General features: G+C 43.8%; 1 non-coding gene across 1 annotated transcript; it reads left to right on the top strand.

Annotated features, from left to right (window-relative positions):
• Positions 1-260: 260 nt before the first annotated feature.
• Trnat-ugu (transfer RNA threonine (anticodon UGU)) lies at positions 261-334 on the top strand. Its single transcript has one exon. It is a non-coding gene; the product is annotated as a tRNA-Thr (tRNA).
• Positions 335-19,466: the final 19,132 nt, after the last annotated feature.

The raw sequence follows: 19,466 nt of genomic DNA, 5'->3' as shown, positions 1-19,466 counted from the left end.
TGTCAAAACATATGAAAATGGTATCTGTTCTTTCGAACACATCACCATCGGTGACCATGCTGCTCGTTAGAATGAAATTAGAATTAAATGAATACCCAAAGCGGTATACATGCGTTGATATAAGTCAACGGGGACAGTTGAAAATGTGTGCCCCGACCGAGACTCGTATCCGGGATGTGAAACTGAGAGTGCAGGACAATAAGTTGGGAATGTGGGTCTCACGGGAAGCGTGCCAGAGACAAGTCGCTGCAGTCGCATTATCCTCGGTGGCTCAGTTGGATAGAGCGTCTGCCATGTAAGCAGGAGATCCCGGGTTCGAGTCCCCGTCGGGAAACACATTTTCAACTGTCCCCGTTGACTTATATCAACATGTGTATGCAGCCAGGGGTATTCAATTCATTGTAATTTTAGAAAAAAATATCTTCTATCGAGTTTAAAAAGAAACTCGTAGAGCAACTAATATGCCCATCCTTGTTTATGGTGATCCTCTTCTCAAAGGACTTTCGTATGAGAGCTGATGTCGGCCGGAACTGTCTATGAGTTCACATGTGCGTTACATTTGTATTATATGGTATTTCGACAATATCACTCCTGCTTATGAACAATTATCATGCCTACGTGCCGATAAGCGTAGAGATTATCATACCCAGTGATGGCTGTATCGTCTTCTGAATCGCTACACTCTTTCCCATTTATCTTCAACCATCACACTACAATCTGAGAAACGCAGAAGAAATACTCTTTCTAAACAAAGTACAGTCCTCTCAGTAACGCATTGCCATTTCACTAAATCATTTTCTGTATCGGGAACCCGACTTTGGAAGAATCTTCCTCAAAATACTAGAGAAATTAAAATTCTTTCAAACTTTGAAAGTCAGTTGATGGCTCCCTCTTGTATCACAGTAGATATGTCTTCTTGCAGCTCAATCTCGTGAACCCTCCCTCCCCCATCACTTTTCCCTTCCCTTGACTACATAGTGCTCTGTCGAGATTCTCATCTTCCCTAGCAACCATTGTCACTTTCATTTCAATCTTCTCTTCTTTCGTTATCCCTTCCACTTCTTCTGATAGCAAACAAGGCTTCAAAAGTCCTAAACTAGTCAATATCATTCTAAATGCCTCAATAATAATAATTATTGCACAATTATTTGCTTTGTTGATAATGCAAAATATTGTTATTGAATTTGTTATATAAAAAGTAGCTAATATCATTTTTAATTGCTTCATTGTTTTACCATCATTATTATTGTTAGACTCTCAAGCTAAGTAAGCAGTAAATAAATATTCATAGAATTCAAAACTATTATTTCTCTTACAGGGAAATATCCCAACTAGCCCTCGTATTTTAAGGAGAAAAAGGCACAAGTGAGAGATACCGAGCGCCAGCAATCGATCACGCGACAAAATTTGGGCCATTATTCGCATAGCACAGAGTTACGACCTACTTAATGTACAGGTTTTAAATACACGCGAATGCCAAATAGGTCACTCGTTCTGCTGCACTACGCCTGATTAATGTCCGAGGACAAAGTACTGTACAGAAGAGTGGTCAACAGGTTTTCATTTATAATGTCGATGAATCAAAAAGCGATAGTGCGGCACCTCCAGGAGCGGAACGGGATGACGGCCAGATTGCAACGTTTAAACGTCAAGTAATCGTAGCTTATGAGAGTCGCGTCTGGTAAACATTACTATATGTGGCTATTCGACTACACGGCAAACGAAGTCTTATTGGGTTTACTTTGTGCTGTTATTTACACCTCTCAGTTTCACTGCAGGAATTAGAGACAACACGCAGAAAGACGTGTTAGATATAATGCAAAATAGTGGACTGACATTCGCTGCCTATTTGCCACAAGATAACAATGACGATAATGAGACTGCACTTTCATCGCAGTCACATTTGTTGAAGATATATCGTTGGATACCACTTTGCCCGTAGCAGAGGAGAATACGAAACGAACGGTTGCCTTTTGGAAATGCGGAAAGAAGATGAATCTGTCTTTCACAACCGTAAAGAGGATTACGCTTTACAATAAAAAAGAGATCTGTACACATGGAGTAATTACCTTGAGAACCAGTGTGCGCTTTAATAAAAGCTCTCCAAGTAAACATAATCTGTCTAGATAAATTTAATATTATTTTGAGGAAATAGAAGACGATTCAAGCTATTAAAACAACGCAGTGGGGCGTTCAAGCCTCAATTTAGGTGGGCCTAAAAGTTTAAAGCATCTGCTGGGTGGGTGTAGGCTTTCAAGAAGAAACATCGTATTGTGTTGCGAAATGTAACCTATGTTACTACAGCTAAAAAGCTGGATACTGAGAGAGACATACTTGCTGTTTGTCGCTAACACCAGAGCTATTATGGAAGGCAGAATGCATACAATATGGATCAGACCGGTTTTGATTTAGAAGCCACCCTCGGTCAGTCTCTTGCCAAAAAAGTGACGAAAGATGTCGAAATAGTCGTGCAGTCTATCAGTAACATGACCCACAGCTACATTATAATGGCATCGGTATCTACATGTGGACACTTGCAGTCATTTCCGTTTGTAACTCCAATAGAAGCGAACGGGACGTCTGCATGGCGAGTCACACAAAGTTCGTTTAGTGTGGACTACATTGTAGCAGGCTCTCATCTTCTGAAAAAAACATGAAAGGTATTTGCTAAAGCGGAACAAGGCGACAGCAAAACAGTTTTAATTGTGGATTCATTTTCCCCACCAACAAAGAGTTGTCGGTGGGTGAAGAGAAGGAAGTGACACTGCACTTCCTGTATTGATGATATCGCCAGGTGGAACAAGATACCGTCGACCGCTGGACATACACTCCTGGAAATTGAAATAAGAACACCGTGAATTCATTGTCCCAGGAAGGGGACTTTATTGACACAATCCTGGGGTCAGATACATCACATGATCACACTGACAGAACCACAGGCACATAGACACAGGCAACAGAGCATGCACAAAGTCGGCACTAGTACAGTGTATATCCACCTTTCGCAGCAATGCAGGCTGCTATTCTCCCATGGAGACGATCGTAGAGATGCTGGATGTAGTCCTGTGGAACGGCTTGCCATGCCATTTCCACCTGGCGCCTCAGTTGGACCAGCGTTCGTGCTGGACGTGCAGACCGCGTGAGACGACGGTTCATCCAGTCCCAAACATGCTCAATGGGGGACAGATCCGGAGATCTTGCTGGCCAGGGTAGTTGACTTACACCTTGTAGAGCACGTTGGGTGGCACGGGATACATGCGAACGTGCATTGTCCTGTTGGAACAGCAAGTTCCCTTGCCGGTCTAAGAATGGTAGAACGATGGGTTCGATGACGGTTTGGATGTACCGTGCACTATTCAGTGTCCCCTCGACGATCACCAGAGGTGTACAGCCAGTGTAGGAGATCGCTCCCCATACCATGATGCCGGGTGTTGGCCCTGTGTGCCTCGGTCGTATGCCGTCCTGATTGTGGCGCTCACCTGCACGGCGCCAAACACGCATACGACCATCATTGGCACCAAGGCAGAAGCGACTCTCATCGCTGAAGACGACACGTCTCCATTCGTCCCTCCATTCACGCCTGTCACGACACCACAAGAGGCGGGCTGCACGATGTTGGGCCGTGAGCGGAAGACGGCCTAACGGTGTTCGGGACTGTAGCCCAGCTTCATGGAGACGGTTGCGAATGGTCCTCGCCGATACCCCAGGAGCAACAGTGTCCCTAATTTGCTGGGAAGTGGCGGTGCGGTCCCCTACGGCACTGCGTAGGATCCTACGGTCTTGGCGTGCATCCGTGCGTCGCTGCGGTCCGGTCCCAGGTCGACGGGCACGTGCACCTTCCGCCGACCACTGGCGACAACATCGATGTACTGTGGAGACCTCACGCCCCACGTGTTGAGCAATTCGGCGGAACGGTCACCCGGCCTCCTGCATGCCCACTATACGCCCTCGCTCAAAGTCCGTCAACTGCACATACGGTTCACGTCCACGCTGTCGCGGCATGCTACCAGTGTTAAAGACTGCGATGGAGCTCCGTATGCCACGGCAAACTGGCTGACACTGACGGCGGCGGTGCACAAATGCTTCGACGGCCAACACCGCGGTTTCTAGTGTGTCCGCTGTGCCGTGCGTGTGATCATTACTTGTACAGCCCTCTCGCAGTGTCCGGAGCAAGTATGGTGGGTCTGACACACTGGTGTCAATGTGTTCTTTTTTCCATTTCCAGGAGTGTATTTGGTTTGTGCATTTTCAAGTGTTCTGTCCGCGGGTTCAGCATCTCCAAGCGACTTCTGGGCATCATTGTGAACTTCGACCAGCGGAACATCCCTCAAATGCAGTATCTTCTCAAAAATTTTAGAAAAGGTAATGTACAGTCGGGTTTATAACCATCTTATCACAAATAAAATACTGTCGAAGTCGCAGTTCGGATTTCTAAAGGGTTCTGATATTGAGAAGGGTATCTACACTCACAGTGAAAATGTACTTAATCCATTATTTAAAAAATTGCAAGCCACTGGTATATCTTGTGATCTGTCAAAGGCATTTAACTGTGCAAATCACAATATCCTTTTAAGTAGATTAGAATATTATGGTGTAACAGGAAACGCTGCAAAATGGTTCAAATATATATCAGGAAACAAAGCTATCAGGCATCATCCAACTGGGAACTAATTACATGTGGGGTCCCACAAGGTTCAATCCTAGGGCCCTTAATTCTTCTTGTTTATATCAACGACCTTTCGTCAGTAAGACTACCAGATGCGAAGTTTGTTTTGTTTGCCGATGATAAAAACATTGCAATATATAGCAAATCAAGTGTGGTCTTAGAAAGATCGACTAATAAAATATTCTTTATCACTAAACTTTGCAAAAACACACTACATGCAGTTCAGAACACGTAAGGTGTGTCCCACGAGTATATGCCTAACATACGATGACAAGCAGATAGAAGATGAGGACAGCGTTAAATTCTTGCTACTGCAGCTTCATAATAAATTCAACTGAGAGGAGTACACCACAGAACTGCTGAAGCGTCCAAACAAATCTCTATTTGCAATGCGAATTCTGTCAGACATGGATATAAAAATGAAAAACCTGGAATACTATGCTTCACTCCATAATGTCATATGGGATTATTTTTTGGGGTAATTCATCAAACCAGGTCAAAATTTTCCAGGCACAAAAACGTGCAATAAGAGTTATGTGTGGTGTGAACTCCTGCAAAGGCCTGTTTAGGGAACTAGGGATACTAACTAGTGCTTCCCAATGAATTTATTCCTTAATGAAATTTGTCATTAAAAATATATCACTTTATCAAACGAATAGCTCAGTTCATGGAATCAGTACCAGAAATAAGAATAATCTTCACAAGGAATTAAAGTCATTTACTCTTGTATAAAAAGGTGTGCATTATTCAGGACCACACATAATCAACAACTTGCCAGAAGCCATAAAAAGCTTAACAACGAATTAAATTCAGTTTAAGAGAAGCCTAAAGGATAGATTGGTGGCCAACTCTGTGTACTCCATTGATGACGAATTTCTCAGTAGAGCCAACTGATTTTGTGTGTATGTGTGTGTGTGTGTGTGTGTGTGTGTGTGTGTGTGTGTGTGTGTGTGTGTGTGTAAGTACAATCTAATTTCTGCACCATTTATTATCTTAGAAATAAAACATTTTTTAAATTTTAAATTCAGTGCATTAATGCGATCTTAGTAAATGAATGTTGTAAAATGATCCTTTCATATAGTGTTCATGACCATCATTCCACTTGGGACCTGTGGAGAGTACATTAACTTATTTGTTTGAGTTCTAAATATTTGCTATGTATTATTGTTTTTCTGATATGTCCTACATCCTGGAGGACCCCCTCACTAAGTATCAAAATGGTTCAAATGGCTCTGAGCGCTATGGGACTCAACATCTGAGGTCATCAGTCCCCCAGAACTTAGAACTAATTAAACCTAAGTAAACTAAGGACATCACACACAGCCATGCCCGAGGCAGGGTTCGAACCTGCGACTGTAGCGCCTAGAACCGCTCGGCCACAACGGAAGGCACTAAGGATCAACAGGAATGAAAGTAAATCTAATCTAATCTAAAGGCAGTTATGTGCACCACTATTTCAGGAAGTCTTCCAGTTCCCTTGGTATCGAAGCATCTACACCAGTGACCGGCCACATCACTTTGAACATCCAGTGAAATACTGTTTTGACACTGGTAACGCACTTCGTTCATTGTGTCAAAGGGCGCGGTACCTAATATGCAGCTGGTGCAAGAGATGTTCTTGCCTTGAATATTTTTATGTTGATGTTCCCAAATGTAGTGTAAATGAACGTAACAAATGAGTGTGTCATTAAAGAAGTAGCGTAGCGCTATTTAATTATTACCAACGAGCTGATGTTTGTGTTACTTTCTTTGGAATGTAAGGCAAGCAGCGTAAAGTGAAGTACATTGACAGGAGCTGCGGTGTTCTTCAGTTAGAAGGCAACGGTTGTCATTCTGGTATACAGCACAGAGAGCACGGGGCTTAAGCGGGCGCAGTGGGGCGGGGGGAGTGATAAACAAGCGGTGCAAGCGCGTACTTGCAGGCTGTACTTTCAGAAAGTCGTAATTTCGTACTGTTAGAATAATGATCTGACTGAACTGGGCACTGCACATCGAAGTCTGAATAGTTTGGCTCGAGCCTCCACGCTATAGCACGAATATATATATATGTTACACTCATCTTAATTGAGTGGCCCAGAGATGTGGCTGATGTCAATGTTAGGCTACGAATTCGTCATAGGGTGCCAGCTCACACCTGTAGCAAACTCAATTTTTAAGCTGAAGTTAAGTATAGAAAAAACAATGTAGGCAGGTATTGCGGTGAAATTTAAAATATTGAGGTACTCACGTTGATTTATAATTTGAACAAGTAGTTTATTTTTCTTCAATATATTCACTAAACACTTAAAATGCAGTCCGAGGGGCTTTTACGTAAGGGCGGCCTTTACAAATTCTGCTACAACACTTCACTATAAAATTCATATGTCGCGTTCACGGCACTCAGACAGTCTGTTCACAATTCACAAAATAAACTTTTGTCTTCTGTCCTCAACCACTATACTGTGCTCCACATGATCACCTTCGAACGTTGCTATCAATCCATTGCTACCCCAAGATGCGCGGCACATCCGGCTCTGAGAGTCGCTCAGAACCAACTCCTGTTATCAAAGATGGCCGCCCTATGCACCCTCAAAACGACTACCTGACTGAAAAGAATTTTTGACAAAAAGGATTACGAGTATTCTAAAACTAAACACAAAAACATACATGACATACTGAAAAATATGGAAATTTTCTGGGCAGTTTTATGTATCTGGCACCGTCTTTTCAGAAATAATGTTCCTGTGGCGTGATTTTGATTTTCCAGTATTTTTAATACTATTCATAAATAAACAAATAACAATACATACTTAATTACTCATCTCGAATGTAGGACGTTTCCGTTCTTGGGCAAGCACTCTCTGACTAAGCTATCGAATATATAGACTCACAACCCGTGCCAGGCGCGGTTCCCAGGCCGACACACAGTTGTAATCTGCCGGGAAGTTTCAGATCGCATATAGTCCGCTGCACAGTGAAAATTCATATTGGAAAAATATGATTAAGTTCATCAAAGCCTGCTTAAGTGTCACATGGTATAATATAGCAACGAACCAGGTTCGTTAGTATAATATTTTTTCCTTCTATATTTTAATAAATACCACAACCGGTCGCTGATGACCTTGTTTATAACTTACACTCTGTTTGGGAGAGGCATCTCCGTCTTCAGTGGTACGTTTTCAATTACTTCATAAGCCACTTTCTCCACCACATTGGTTCGAGATAGCGTGAGGTCCGTTGCATCACGTCTACTCCTGTAGTTACTGGAGCTCAAGAAAAATACTGCTTTCTCTTTCTTTTCCCCCATTTTTCTTGTTTTCACGCTTTTAAATGAAAATGTCAGCAATGTAACTCCACAGTTATCGGTCCAATACCTAGATATCATGATACAGGGCTGTTTTCTTTTGGTAACTGTAAGACATGAACAGCTTTAGAAGATCGGTGTGGTTCGCTATTTCTTCGTTTTGTATGTGTATATTCCTGCTTATTACTTCTAAAGTTGCCAAATCTCTGTATCCATAGAATGTATTCTTGTTTCTTGGGACTGTAATTACTTCAAAGGCATTTATCTTTGCACGTATAGATAAAGTCTTGAAGTGCACTGAAGTGCGAACGGACGATACTTTTAGTGTAACTATAGGGTATATTAAAATTTCTTCCCGCTCTTTGACTGATGGAGCGTGGGAATATACATAGATAACTATATAACCTAATGAAATCCTTTAAAAACATCGGCTCTCCACACCGACTTGTTTCAAGCGCGCACAAGCGCCAGTCTACTGTTTCTTCCAAATTGTAGCATTTCTAGTAGGTTGCACCCCTAGCTCGCTGCCGCTCTGTATATAGCCACACGTAGTATATCTCGCGGAATTCAAAGACTTTAGCTTGCGAGAGGCAATCAGAGGCTTCGTGTGAATTTTAGTTAGCAAGAGCAGGGCCTGCCAGGAACGACACAATTCTGGATTAAGTTTTGGTACCGGATGGACGCAGACCTGACTTTTAATGATGATGCGGCACGCACTTGACTGACATCGCCATGTGCCCTGACTCACACTGCGTTTCTACGCGTGCTTCTCTTACATTTTTTGCAGGACGTGCAGTAGTGGAAATCAGTATAAAGGCAGGATTCCTATGAATGTCTGAAATTCCATTTTCTTGTAAGACGTAGGTCGTACAAATCGTGAAGACATTCCCGCTGAATGAGTCTTCGTCTACAAGCAGCAACTCTTTACACGAGGCATTCATTATCCTTGAAGACTTCCATGCTAAGTTTAATTAAACAGTTTCTGTCACAAATACAGCTACGAAACATACACTGCACTTGAAAACATTTCAACGGTTTTTCGCTACATGGTTTCGAGCCCGTTATCATCACAGGGTCGTTCCTGCCATGAATCAGTTTGAAAGTTGTTTCAAAATTTCTATGGGGCATTTAAGTAAAGTCACAATAGAACTTTCGCCTTAGCTCACAACTAACAATATCTGGCAATTCAATAACTTATGAAAAGAACGGCAAATATCCTGTTATATTTTCCTGGGGTATTCCAGACGCTGCCTCAAATGACAGTCGATGAGTCTCCAATCAGGACGGCGTGATGCGTCTTGCCTGCCACAAAATTTTCGAACCGGTTGCGAGCTTGGTTAGATATGCCACGGGAATGCATTTTGTTCAGATGGCATTGCCAGGGGGACTGAAGCACAAGCTGTGTCGGCAGCTGGTTTTATTGGACGACGTGAGGGCAGCAGGCAGTGCCATGTTCTTTGCTGATTAATTTAAGCTAAACGGAGGGGTATCTGTTGAAAGGCCAGACAAACGTATGGTTCCTAAAGAGGGGCAGCAGCCTTTTCAGTAGTTGCAGGGGCAACAGTCTGGATGATTGACTGATCTGGCCTTGTAACAATAACCAAAACAGCCTTGCTGTGCTGGTACTGCGAACGGCTGAAAGCAAGGGGAAACTACGGCCGTCATTTTTCCCGAGGGCATGCAGCCTTACTGTATGATTAAATGATGATAGCTTCCTCTTGGGTAAAATATTCCGGAGGTAAAATAGTCCCCCATTCGGATCTCCGGGCGGGGACTACTCAAGAGGATGTCGTTATCAGGAGAAAGAAAACTGGCGTTCTATGGATCGGAGCGTGGAAAGTCAGATCCCTTAATCGGGCAGGTAGGTTAGAAAATTTGAAAAGGGAAATGGATAGGTTAAAGTTAGATATAGTGGGAATTAGTGAAGTTCGGTGGCAGGAGGAACAAGACTTCTGGTCAGGTGACTACAGGGTTATAAACACAAAATCAAATAGGGGTAACGCAGGAGTAGGTTTAATAATGAATAGGAAAATAGGAATGCGGGTAAGCTACTACAAACAGCATACTGAACGCATTATTGTGGCCAAGATAGATACGAAGCCCACACATACTACAGTAGTACAAGTTTATATGCCAACTATCTCTGCAGATGACGAAGAAATTGAAGAAATGTATGATGAAATAAAAGAAATTATTCAGATAGTGAAGGGAGATGAAAATTTAATAGTCATGGGTGACTGCAATTCGAGTGTAGGAAACGGCAGAGAAGGAAACGTAGTAGATGGATATGGATTGGGGCTAAAAATTGAAAGAGGAAACCGCCTGGTAGAATTTTGCACTGAGCATAACTTAATCATAGCTAACACTTGGTTTAAGAATCATGAAAGAAGGTTGTATACATGGAAGAACTCTGGAGATACTAAAAGGTATCAAATATACACTCCTGGAAATGGAAAAAGGACACATTGACACCGGTGTGTCAGACCCACCATACTTGCTCCTGACACTGCGAGACGGCTGTACAAGCAATGATCACACGCACGGCACAGCGGACACACCAGGAACCGCGGTGTTGGCCGTCGAATAGCGCTAGCTGCGGAGCATTTGTGCACCGCCGCCGTCAGTGTCAGCCAGTTAGCCGGGCATACGGAGCTCAATCGCAGTCTTTAACACTGGTAGCATGCCGCGACAGCGTGGACGTGAATCGTATGTGCACTAGACGGACTTTGAGCGAGGGCGTATAGTGGGCATGCGGGAGGCCGGGTGGACGTACCGCCGAATTGCTCAATACGTGGGGCGTGAGGTCTCCACAGTACATCGATGTTGTCGCCAGTGGTCGGCGGAAGGTTCACGTGCCCGTCGACCTGGGACCGGACCGCAGCGACGCACGGATGTAAGCCAAGATCGTAGGATCCTACGCAGTGCCGTAGGGGACCGCACCCCTATTCCCAGCAAATTAGGGACACTGTTGCTCCTGGGGTATCGGCGAGGACCATTCGCAACCGTCTCCATGAAGCTGGGCTACGGTCCCGCACACCGTTAGGCCGTCTTCCGCTCACGGCCCAACATCGTGCAGCCCGCCTCCAGTGGTGTCGCGACAGGCGTGAATGGAGGGACGAATGGAGACGTGTCGTCTTCAGCGATGAGAGTCGCTTCTGCCTTGGTGCCAATGATGGTCGTATGCGTGTTTGGCGCCGTGCAGGTGAGCGCCACAATCAGGACGGCATACGACCGAGGCACACAGGGCCAACACCCGGCATCATGGTGTGGGGAGCGATCTCCTACACTGGCCGTACACCTCTGGTGATCGTCGAGGGGACACTGAATAGTGCACGGTACATCCAAACCGTCATCGAACCCATCGTTCTACCATTCCTAGACCGGCAAGGGAACTTGCTGTTCCAACAGGACAATGCACGTCCGCATGTATCCCGTGCCACCCAACGTGCTCCAGAAGGTGTAAGTCAACTACCCTGGCCAGCAAGATCTCCGGATCTGTCCCCCATTGAGCATGTTTGCGACTGGATGAAGCGTCGTCTCACGCGGTCTGCACGTCCAGCACGAACGCTGGTCCAACTGAGGCGCCAGGTGGAAATGGCATGGCAAGCCGTTCCACAGGACTACATCCAGCATCTCTACGATCGTCTCCATGGGAGAATAGCAGCCTGCATTGCTGCGAAAGGTGGATATACACTGTACTAGTGCCGACATTGTGCATGCTCTGTTGCCTATGTCTATGTGCCTGTAGTTCTGTCAGTGTGATCATGTGATGTATCTGACCCCAGGAATGTGTCAATAAAGTTTCCCCTTCCTGGGACAATGAATTCACGGTGTTCTTATTTCAATTTCCAGGAGTGTGTTATATAATGGTACGACAGAGGTTTAGGAACCAGGTTTTAAATTGTAAGACATTTCCAGGGACAGATGTGGACTCTGACCACAATCTATTCGTTATGACCTGTAGATTAAAACTGAAGAAACTGCAAAAAGGTGGGAATTTAAGGAGATGGGAACTGGATAAACTGAAAGAACCAGAGGTTGTACAGAGTTTCAGGGAGAGCATAAGGGAACAATTGACAGGAATGGGTGAAAGAAATACAGTAGAAGAAGAATGGGTAGCTCTGAGGGATGAAGTAGTGAAGGCAGCAGAGGATAAAGTAGGTAAAAAGACGAGGACTAGTAGAAATCCTTTGGTAACAGAAGAAATATTGAATTTAATTGACGAAAGGAGAAAATATAAAAATGCAGTAAATGAAGCAGGCAAAAAGGAATACAAGGGTCTCAAAAATGAGATCGACAGGAAATGCAAAATGGCTAAGCAGGGATGGATAGAGGACAAATGTAAGGATGTAGAGGCTTATCTCACTAGGGGTAAGGTAGATACTGCCTGCAGGAAAATTAAAGAGACACTTGGAGATAAGAGAACCACTTGTATGAACATCAAGAGCTCAGATGGAAACCCAGTTCTAAGCAAAGAAGGGAAAGCAGAAAGGTGGAAGGAGTATATAGAGGGTCTATACAAGAGCGATATACTTGAGGACAATATTATGGAAATGAAAGAGGATGTAGATGAAATGGGAGATACGATACTGCGTGAAGAGTTTGACACAGCAATGAAAGACCTGAGTCGAAACAAGGCCCCCGGAGTAGACAACATTCCATTAGAACTACTGACGGCCTTGGGAGAGCCAGTCCTGAGAAAACTATACCATCTGGTGAGCAAGATGTATGAAACAGGCGAAATACCCTCAGACTTCAACAAGAATATAATACTTCCAATTCCAAAGAAAGCAGGTGTTGACAGATGTGAAAATTTCCGAACAATCAGTTTAATAAGCCACAGCTGCAAAATACTAACACGAATTCTTTACTGACGAATGGAAAAACTAGTAGAAGCCGACCTCGGGGAAGATCAGTTTGGATTCCTTAGAAATACTGGAACACGTGAAGCAATACTGACTTTACGACTTATGTTAGAAGAAAGATTAAGGAAAGGCAAACCTACGTTTCTAGCATTTGTAGACTTAGAGAAAGCTTTTGACAATGTTGACTGGAATACTCTCTTTCGAATTCTAAGGGTGGCAGGGGTAAAATACAGGGAGCGAAAGGATATTTACAATTTGTACAGAAACCAGATGGCAGTTATAAGAGTCGAGGGACATGAAAGGGAAGCAGTGGTTGGGAAGGGAGTAAGACAGTGTTGTAGCGTTTCCCCGATGTTATTCAATCTGTATATTGAGCAAGCAGTAAAGGAAACAAAAGAAAAATACGGAGTTGGTGTTAAAATCCATGGAGAAGAAATAAAAACTTTGAGGTTCACCGATGATATTGTAATTCTGTCAGAGGCAGCAAAGGACTTGGAACAGCAGTTGAATGGAATGGACAGTGTCTTGAGAGGAGTATATAAGATGAACATCAACAAAAGCAAATGAGGGTAATGGAATGTAGTCGAATTAAGTCGGGTGATGCTGAGGGAATTAGATTAGGAAATGAGACACTTAAAGCAGTAAATTAGTTCTCCTATTTGGGGAGCAAAATAACTGATGATGATCGAAGTAGAGAGGATATAAAATGTAGACTGGCAATGGCAAGGAAAGCGTTTCTAAAGATGAGAAATTTGTTAGCATCGAGTATAGATGTAAGTGTCAGGAAGAGTTTTCTGACAGTATTTGTATGGAGTGTAGTCATGTATGGAAGTGAAACAAGGACGACAAATAGTTGAGACAAGAAGAGAATAGAAGCTTTCGAAATGGGGTGCTACAGAAGAATCCTGAAGATTAGATGCGTAGATCACATAACTAATGAGGAGGTATTGAATAGAATTGGATAGAAGAGAAATTTGTGGCACAACTTGACTAGAAGAAGGGGTCGGTTGGTAGCACATGTTATGAGGCATCAAGGGATCACCATTATAGAGTTTTTGGAGGGCAGCGTGGAGGGTAAAAATCGTAGAGGGAGACCAAGAGATGAATACACTAAGCAGATTCAGAAGGATGTAGGTTGCAGTAAGTACCGGGAGATGAAGAAGGTTGCACAGGATAGAGTCGCATGGAGAGCCGCATCAAACCAGTCTCAGGACTGAAGACCACAACAACAACAACAAACTCTTCGCCCAGCCTAAGCAGAATCTCGCGACAGCTTTTGTACAACCGTTAATCACAGCCACTGGAATTCCGTAAAAAGGACCACTATTTCCATGCCCTTTCAAAGTATCCTCCATATTCCACACGATCGTCCTTTAAGCGCAATTCCTCGTCTGTCTTCTTTTGTTCTGGTGTTTGGATCCTAAGATCTGGGTCTGTCCCTTCATTTCCTTTTGAAAGACACATGAAAACAGTATCAAACATAGAACCAAAGCTTATTCAAATAGTTTCAGCACATCGATAATGGAACACACAGTTATTAAGCATCGCAACACTTCACAGTGCAACAGAACTGACTACTTGCTGTGGCAAAACAGCAACAGTGAACAGCTGCCCACTGGCGATCGGAGCTCTAACTGGAGGAAATCATTTCCAAGACGCAAAGTGCCAAACAATAATTAATTTTATCAGGCTGTAGTCGTCGTCCAATTTGTAGGTAGTGTACCTTTGCCCTCTTCTTATCTGAGAAGTCCTACCTAACGAGGTTCTCTGCGACCCAGTTTTGAATGCGGGCTCCACACGACAGCGCATCTTGGTAATTTAATGTGGGAGGTGAAAGATAGCAGTAAACACCCTAGCACCGACTAAGGACGGAACTCCGGACCTTTGTTATAGACTGACACGTACGTGTCTGTGCTCAGTACCAACGAAAAACTGATTGAGAGAGAGGGAATGTCGACTTATCTAGATTTCCCAAAAGCGCATCAGATGAATTCTAGGATGGTTCCTTTCAGCTGCCATGACCGATTTACTCCCTGCATCTGTCCCGAGTCCGATATTGTTCGTCATCCATAATGATTTTGTCACTGACGCGATGTTAAATCAAAAGCTTCCGCCGACAACATATTGTATGGTGGATGTGCTGGTATACGCTTTCGCTAGCTCATCGGTCGGCACTAGGAAAAATTGTATAGCAGGCGCTGAATTAAACGTGCCTACGAGAAGAGAAGACCAAGACACGCCCGCAGGCTATGCGCCGATAACGCCTCCTAGGCAGCCCACATATAGGCCCCCACCGCCGACCGAGCTGTCTCAATCCCTCAGTTAGTACCTCAGTACGTCGCATCGGGACTCAGTTCCTATTGTACGCCAATATGCCGCACTGGGCTGCAAAACACTAACGCGAATTCTTTACAGACGAATGGAAAACTGGTAGAAGCCGACCTCGGGGAAGATCAGTTGCGATTCCGTAGAAATATTGGAACACGTGAGGCAATACTGAACATACGACTTATCTTAGAGGAAAGATTAAGGAAAGGCAAACCTACGTTTCTAGCATTTATAGACTTAGAGAAAGCTTTTGACAATCTTGACTGCAATACTCTCTTTCAAATTCTGAAGGTGGCAGCGGTAAAATACAGTGAGGGAAAGGCTATTTACAATTTGTACAGAAAACAGATGGCAGTTGTAAGAGTCGAGGGACATGAAAGGGAAGCAGTGGTTGGGAAGGGAGTGAGACCGGGTTGTAGCCTCTCCCTGATGTTATTCAGTCTGTATAATGAGCAAGCAGTAAAGGAAACGAAAGAAAAATTCGGAGTAGGTATTAAAATCCATGGAGAAGAAATAAAAACTCTGTTCGCCGATGAGATTGTAATTCTGTCAGAGACAGCAAAGGACTTGGAACAGCAGTTGAACGGAATTGACAGTGTCTTGAAAGGGGAATATAAGATGAACATCAACAAAAGACAAACGAGGAAAATGAAATGTAGTCGAGTTAACTCGGATGATGCTGAGGGAATTACATTAGGGAATGAGACACGTAAAGTAGTGAAGGAGTTTTACTATTTGGGGAGAACATTAACTGATGATGGTTGAAGTAGAGAGGATATAAAATGTAGACTGGCAACGGCAAGGAAAGCGTTTCTGAAGAAGAAAAATTTGTTAACATCGAGTACAGATTCAAATGTCAGGAAGTCGTTTCTGACAGTATTTGTATGGAGTTTAGCCATGTATGGAAGTGAAACACGGGCGATAAATAGTTTGCACAAGAAGAGAATAGAAGCTTTCGAAATGTGGTGCTACAGAAGAATGCTCAAGATTAGATGGGTAGATCACATAACTAATGAGGAGGTATTGAATAGAATTGAGGAAAAGAGGAGTTTGTGGCACAACTTGACTAGAAGAAGGGGTCGGTTGGTAGCACATTTTATGAGGCATCAAGGGATCACCATTATAGAGTTTTTGGAGGGCAGCGAGGAGGGTAAAAATCGTAGAGGGAGACGAAGAGATGAATACACTAAGCAGATTCAGAAGGATGTAGGTTGCAGTAGGTACTGTGAGATGAAGGAGCTTGCACAGGATAGAGTAGCATGGAGAGCTGCATCAAACCAGTCTCTGGACTGAAGGCCGCACCAACAACAACAACAACAACAACATGCCGCACTGTGCTCCAGTCTTCCACAGTGATAGTCGTCGCCCCGCACCTTAGCTAGCTGCGAGGGAATGTTAGCCATTGTATATAGTTGTGACATGGCCACAATTGGTACGTATCAGTCGATTTCTGTTAACCACAGAACTTCAGAGTGGACATCATTGAAGTTAAGTACTCGATTGGTTCCTGTAATAAAGCGTATTTTAACCACGTGTGCCAGCCGCCTATGATACCACCCTGTCGTCATCCATCCAGGAATCACAAAACATTTTAGGACGGCACAGCCACAACAATGGCTGTGAAATTCCGTTTGTTGTCCAGTAGTTCCCAAGCGGTTTGTGTCGAACAAAAGCTGTCAGTAGAAGGTACGGCAGCGTGTGGCGGGAGCCGTCTTAAGCCAGAGTCGCGAGCGGCCGAGCGCCCGCGGTTGGCTCCAGCGGCGCCCATTAGACAGTCGGCAGCGTGTTTGTCACGCACTTCGGCCCTTCCCCCGCCCTTACTGCGCCTCTTTTTCTTCCTGGTGCGTGCGACACTGCGTTCCGCGTGAGTGACTGCGGTTTAAAAATACCGCCAGCGCCGGTATATCGGGCGGTCAGCCGGCCGGCAGCGCCTCTATTTGCGGACCGCCGCCGCCGCCGCCAGCACCGCCCCTGCTGCCGGACAGTTACGCGACACGGACCCTCGCTCTTGCGTTCCGTGTGCACAAGTATTGCAGGGTTATTTGAAACTCTATGGGAGATTTGGGATCAAAGTCAAGTCTGCATCCAGCCCGGAGCAGACGGGGTACAAGGTCGCGATGGACAGCAGTGGGACGAGCGATCCGCCACAACCCTCCACTGAAGCTATGCTGGCATTCGCCTGAAGTGGATAACGGAAAACACGGTGTGACCAAGGCAACATTACGTAACAATACATTATTTGAACAAAAGTATCCGGACACCCGCACGTAAGGCGTAACTGACAACCACACGCCACGACAGCACGAAAGGAGGGGTGTCGTCAGCAGAGAAGCAGTAAGGCAGACTGGGTAGGTCGGGAGAGCTGAAGTGACTCTGAATGTAGATTACTCATTGGATGTAACGTGACAAAAACATTCATCAGGGATCTCGGATGGAGGCTGCAGTCGGCTTACGCCATAGCTGTGAGTTGTTGGGCTACTGTATGTAGAATTGAACGACGCCAAGAAGAGAGACTTGTAGGCCGTACTGAGGGTAGTGTAGCCGCCATAACTGTTCGCCACAACCAAGCCTACAGTCACCAGATAAGACCATTAATTTAAGCTGTGTTTTAAAACCCATTCTCGAACTATAAAGAAAGTAGTTCACCTTGTTACTTCATCCTAATCATGCAACTATGTAGGGTTCCTTCTTGCTGTTTGATGAATCCGAGTATTCTATTTTATAGACTTATGAAGTGCCAAGGTTGTGGGGTGGCGGGTGGAATAATAGAATAAATGTATTGTATTTATGCTGTTTGCCGTTCTCAACACTGGCTCTCTAACTACAATATTGGCAACCAGAAAGTGATCAGCAAAACGTGAAGCCTGTAATTAGAGTTCCTAATGCCCACTTCATCTAGGAAATACATTTATAGCTACAGCTTATAGCTCTGAGGAATTAGGAGATTGTCTGGGATTCATAATCAAAAACCATTCTCTCTAAAATGTTCACTATATTCTGAGAGTCACAGACCAAAAGGAATCCACACAATCCAACTACCATTGCAGTTCAGAGTCTAATGCTCCGATGCCACTATAACTGTTCAAATTAAATGTTTAAGTGAATGCTCGCCATAATTTGATGATAATGTTCATCAAACGCCACGTTAATAATGGTAGAATGTCGGTCCTGCGGCGGCACGTGCAAATACGACATACGCAAACTAAAGATAGATCATTAACGTCATCCGAAAATTAACACTTCACTCGAAAACGATTTCATGGTTACGCGCATCCCGAGTAACTTATTACTGCATCCGAGGCCGCTTATATCAACGATACCGATGCGACGCGACTCCCGGCACAGGTGGTGCGCTAATCAGCGTCTGGAGAGAACTGGAGCCTCCCTTTTTCTCGCGCAGCGTTCTTACATATAAAGCCGCGGTGTGGACGGCTAAGGGAACGCCTGATCAAATCTGCTCTCCCGACTAGCCGCTGGACTAGTAATGCACCACTTTAAGATATCGAATAAATCATTGCTTCCTTTGCTGATGGCCGATGAAGCTTTCAATTTAATTGTGCAATCAGCACATAAGTAAGTAATCATAATAAAAGTCTGACGAGGTTCAGTTAAATATTTTGGGCGAGAGAATTAATTTAATTACTCTACACGCAGTAGACCAGCTCTGAACTTGCCCGTTGGTGATACGCTATCGCTATAGTTTTATAGTTATTCAGTTGAAACTTCTCACATCTTTATGATTATAACGGCTCTCCATTCTACTTAAATTTAAACATCCTAGCTTTATTTATTCACCTACTTAATCTATCTTGCTTCCTTAATTTTTAAGACAAAAACCAGAAAATCATGAATTTCAACTAAAATTTTAATTTGTGAGATCCAGAATACTCTTTTTATTAAATTATTATGCAAAAGGAATCTAAATATAATTTTTTTAGGTTTCTAGCAATTTTCTGCTGTGCCAATGATTTTTACAAAGAAACAACCAAATTTCGAAAATGGTTAAAGTTATTGAACTGATATACAACACATATTGATTTTGTATTACTCCTGACATGCTAGAAACGTTTCAGATTATTTACTTCATTTTAAAGTATTGCGCAATATTTATGACGTCAGGGCTAGTTACAGCGGACTAGGCTGGCACACAATGAAAATACTGATGTGAATTTTATAAGGCGTGAGTATGTTGCTTCCCTACAAAGTTATTATAAAGAACCACCATTTAAATTGCTTTTGTGTTTTCTTAACAATTGCAAAGTGTTACAGTAAAAGTTTCTTTGCGTAAAATTCAGTCAGAGTGTAGTCAAGTTACTAGACTCTA

This window comes from Schistocerca gregaria, chromosome 4 (assembly GCF_023897955.1).
Source record: "Schistocerca gregaria isolate iqSchGreg1 chromosome 4, iqSchGreg1.2, whole genome shotgun sequence".
NCBI lineage: Eukaryota > Metazoa > Arthropoda > Insecta > Orthoptera > Acrididae > Schistocerca > Schistocerca gregaria.
This window is presented reverse-complemented; position numbering and strand designations above follow the sequence as displayed.